The 5,151-nt window shown below is 35.1% G+C and overlaps 1 non-coding gene across 1 annotated transcript; it reads right to left on the minus strand.

The window, feature by feature from the left end:
• Positions 1-4,274: 4,274 nt before the first annotated feature.
• On the minus strand, positions 4,275-4,400 carry LOC115070427. The gene has a single exon (XR_003849582.1). It is a non-coding gene; the product is annotated as a small nucleolar RNA SNORA40 (small nucleolar RNA).
• Between the last annotated feature and the right edge of the window lie 751 nt (positions 4,401-5,151).

Here is a 5,151-nt window from a genome sequence, read left to right on the forward strand (position 1 = left end):
TCTTGATGTTTAATATTTTTAGATCTTTGTATACTCTAGACACTAATCATCTGTCAAAAATATAGATGGTAAAGATTTCTTCATAGTCTGCAAGCTGCCTCTCCCTTTACAGTACAGAAGCTTTTTAATTTCATGAACTCCCTCTTCTTGATTTACTGGGTGACTGGAGCCCTACCCAGAAAGTCCTTACCTGAGCCTACCTACATCCTGAAACATACTCCCTATGCTTCCTTCAGTGTTTCAGATTTTCTCATCGAATTTTGACATTTTTGATCCATTGGGAATTTATTTTTGTGCAGAGTAAGAGAGAAGGATTAACTTTCATTCTTCTACTTCTGTAAACTATATATTCAGTGTCCTGAACAACATTTGTTAAAATGCTGTCTTCTCTCCAGTGTATGTTTTTGGCATCTTTGTAAAAGCTCAGGTGGCTTTTGCTGTGTGGTCAGTCCTCAGTTCCTTTCCATTGATCAACGTACCTGTTTTTGTGCCAGTACCATGATTTTTTTTATTATGATAACACTGGAGTATAACTTAAAATCAGGAGCAGTAGTATTTCGTTTGTTTGATTGGTTGGTTTCTATTTGTTTTCAGTTTTTTGAGACAAAGTTTTTCTGCAGCCCCAGCTAACTGGGAACTCACTATGCAGACCAAGCTGGCCTCAGTTTCACAAAGATCTTTCTGATTCTGCCTCTTGCATGCTGGGATTAAAGGCCTGTGCCAGAACTCCCAGCTCCCAGCAGTGTTTTTATTGTTTGTGATTATTTTGGTTAACCATGATCTTCTGACTTCCAAATGAGATTTTTCTTTTTTTAATTTCTATAAATAATTGAATTGGAATTTAGATTGGAATGTTGTTGAATATGTAGACTGCTTTTGCTAAGATGGCCATTTTCACAATAATAATCTTACCAATTCATGAGTATAGGAGGTATCTTTTTCAATTCAATATCTTAACATTTTTATTGTAAAAGTCTTTTACTTTCTTGGTTAATGTCAAGATTTTTTGAGGCTATTCTGAGTGGTATTGTTTCTCAGATTTCTTTCTCAGTATGTTCATCCTCATTATATAGGAAAGCTACTGATTTCTAGAGGAGGGGGTGGTAGCAGTCTTACCCATCTGTGAATCTTGTGATATTCAATAATGACTAGCATGGCAAGATTTGCCCATGAATGTAGTAGTGTCATGGCTGTCATGAAGGTAGCCAACCGTTTTCTGATATACCCATGGATATTATGGGGGTAGCCATCTACTTTTTGACTGCACTTCAGGCCAAACACCAATGGGAAGCCCCCAAGGCCCAAGATGTAAACCTATTACTATTATTTTGCTAAATAGACAAAGTATCTAAATTTTATTTCTCTACTATATATTAGTGCAGCTCATTGGTGGTTAATGGACAAACTCACAACCAGTCAATGTAGAAAGAATATGGGCCTATAGAAGATTTAGCCATAAATGTGACATATCTATCATATCACTTCCCCCAAAGCTCAGGAAGCATCACACAACAACAGACAGAAAGGTTATAAGGGACAGAGGTCAGGGAGGACCAGAGTGAAACAGAGTTTTCTGAACATGTATATTTCTGTATAAATGGGGTTATAGGGTATGTGCACATGAGTGTAGGTGGACAGAAAGGAAAAATGTGACAAATTGTGGGGAGCTGAAGTTCCAGGTGGCTTTGAGCTACCTGATGTAGGTGCTGGGAACTGAACTCCAGTCCTATGCAAGAATATTATGGATTCTTAATTGCTGAGTCATCTCTCCAGACCCAATTTCCTCTTTTTAAAGCACATTTGCCATGTTGGATCAGAGTCTACTCTGGCCATTTAATTTTGCCTCTGTGAAGAATCTGTATCCAAACACAGCCAATTCTTGTAGCATACAGGGTCAAAACTTCAACGTATGAATTTTGGAACATGTAATAGTAATAGTAACCAACCAAAATCTCTTTTGGCCAGAATCTCAACAGAACCTGAAAAGAAAAAAATAACTGAACCTAAGGAAGCTGAAAGTTCCCCACGTCTTGTGTCTTAAGTCTATGGTCTTACAGATTAGAATTTACACTATTGTCTGTCCTCACACCTAAGGACTAGCAGTGACACATCATCCTCAGCTTCCTTGGATCCCAACTGTATGATTACAGATCTTGGGACTCTTCAGCATCCATAATCATGTAAGCCAATTATCATAATGAATTTTTAGATAGATTAGTGGTAGAGAGATGATAGATGATAGTCAAATGATAAACAGGTAGATAAAAACTATTGATTCCATTTCTCTGGAGATCTTAATTCAACAGAAAACTGTCAATAAATGATCACAGTAGGAACTGAATCTGTATTGCCTTGACTGACAAATTGCAGGAGTATTTTCTATGTTCTTAACATGATCCATGTAAAAGGAAGTTATCTTTAAGGTCACCCTTTAAAAGTGACTTGTCAAAGATCTTCCTCAGCAAAATAATCCTGAAGGAAGCATTAGAAGAAGAAATAACACAGCACCCAACATAAAAGAGGATTTCCTGAGCAAAGGCTACACTCACTGAAATCTCAAAGATAGCCATCAAAATATCTCAAGAAAGAAAGATTTGGTGATAAATTTATTCATGTTTGCACCAAATATTTTTTTTAGTTAGATTACTTTGGCCCTTGAAGTTTTTCCATTATTTTGTTCAAGACTATGGGGATCATATTAAAAGAGATGAATAGAAACAGCTCATTGATTCAACCATGTTCAATCCTACAATCCCATACAGGATCCCAGGCTAATATCAATCAGTGTTCTCATGTATTTCACTTTATTTATTCATTACTAAAATAAAACTGTTATGTTGGTAGTGTCCAGGAACATTTTGTTGTCCAAAAATGCCTGGAAAATCTGTAAAGACAGTGCAAATCTTTTCCAAAGCCCAAAGAAGGAAGTCTAGCAGATATAAACACATATTTGGAGAAAAGGAATCTTGCCTTATGATTTCACTGAGTTAAAATTTCACTTATTTGATGTATACACTAATAGTGACCCACCAAAATGGTATTTAGGCAGGAAAATTTATGAATAAATCCCATTTGTGGTGAGTATCCTTGCTCTTTTCAAACATTTTACTCAAGTTTGACAAATACTTGAAGTTTGACTACAACATGTAAAATATTGTGTTACATTCTGAATATGCAAAAGTAAGATAAATACCTTTGAAGAGATAATATTTGTGTGTAGAAGAGAAACATGAGCTATCATTATGTATAATTCTTTAGTTGCTCTTGTCCAGGTATGCAGATTATCTCATAAGACTGAAGAAGGAAGCAGAACTACAATCAAATATCACCAAGAGTACATGATATGTACACACACACACACACACACACACACACACACATACACACACACTTACACACACATACAGGAAGACTGAAAGAAAATATTACACGATTAATTTTGGCTTACTTGGTGAGCACTAGCCTAGATGTGCTACCATGAGAACACGTACAGTCATTAACTGCTTCACATGTATGCATACTTGTAGAAGGGTGCCTGCCAGAATTTTTCAGAAAGAGGCAAATATCATTTACTCAAGAGCTTCACTGTTACCCTCTGATACCTGTCAATCATTTCCTATCAATGGGAAATATCAATATTGATGATGTGTACTACATGTGAACTATATAACAAGATAACATGATTGAAGTTGGGAAGCTAATCCCAAACCTTCTACTACATGAAAGTGCAAGAAAAAAAAAAAAAAAACCTAAAACCTCTTAAGAAAAAGACTACTAATTTTTAAGGCATCCAAATATAAAGCCATCCAATTATCTTTTTTTATCCCTTAGACTGCTTAGAAGATAAAGACTGGACCAAACATGTCCAGGAAGACAGCATTGTGACAAGGGAAGAGAAGAACTGCAGAAGCTATGGCAAGTGGAAAGACAGAAACATCCAAAGAATGGCTTTGAAGCACAGTTTTTCCTTCATCACTGACCATTGTCATCATAGAAGAATTACTTTCAACATTAATTTTGACTACAGAGAACTGGAGTTGTTGCTCTAGTTACTACACATTGCTGTTGCTGTTTTCAGAATTTTTATTGATGAGATTCTAAAGGCCAAAGCACATTTATCTTTTTTTCTCAGTTTCATATAAGATCAGGTTAATTATTTTTTTCCAGAAATCTTCAGTAGAAAACTTATCAATATCCACTTGCCAGTAAAGCAATTACACTAGAATTCTATGTGGTGATTTTTACATTTCTACAAAGGATATTTCTTTCTTTTTCATATTCCTTATATATATCAAAATTCATAGTGAAAAATGATTTCTGGGCTGCAAAAGGGGATTTATTTTTACACCTATCTTTCATGCCTTTGTCCGCCAGTTGAACAAACACACATACAAAGTGCTAAAGATATTTCTGATATATGTACACTTAATATGCAGTACTTGAAATCAGATTAACTATTATATATGTATGTTATTGTTCTTTGGAGATTTTCATGGGGAAGAGTATAAGAATAAGATAGATAAGGTAATATAAAATATGAGCAATATTGTTTGCAAAATAAACTCCATTGCATTGCATGAAGGATCATGGGAACACTGCTCTCCACAAAGTAAAATGAGGTTCACTTAAAACTGAAGACCAGCATGTCCCTGAAACCCCACAAGGTTGCTGAGGTCATGAACCTGACCCAGTGCTCACATTAGTCCCTCCTCCACCTCTAGACCCATGTGCAGCAACTACTCATTGAAATCTCTGTGACTGCAAACCTAGACTTGTATAAAATAAACATGACTGACAAACCCTTAGCCAAACTAGTGACGAAAACGAGAGAAAAGGCAAAAATTGATTAAACTGTAGAAGAAAAAGTGAGACATTAAATAAAACAATGAAAGCCAGATAATAAAAAGATGTACTTAAAAACTTGTATTTTATTAAAATGGAAACTCTAAAAGAAATGGGTGAAATTTCTAGATGCATATGGCACATACAAAAATGAACCAAGGTTAAATAAATATTTTTTAAAACCTCCTAATTAAAAAAAAGCTAGCACCAGATGTATTAAATACTACACAAATTGCTACATCAAATATAAAAGGAAGTAATATTTCTATGTTATCTTTCTATGTTTTCCTGATACCAAATCCAGATAAG

Source organism: Nannospalax galili, unplaced genomic scaffold, assembly GCF_000622305.1.
Source record: "Nannospalax galili isolate Female #2095 unplaced genomic scaffold, S.galili_v1.0 scaffold433, whole genome shotgun sequence".
NCBI lineage: Eukaryota > Metazoa > Chordata > Mammalia > Rodentia > Spalacidae > Nannospalax > Nannospalax galili.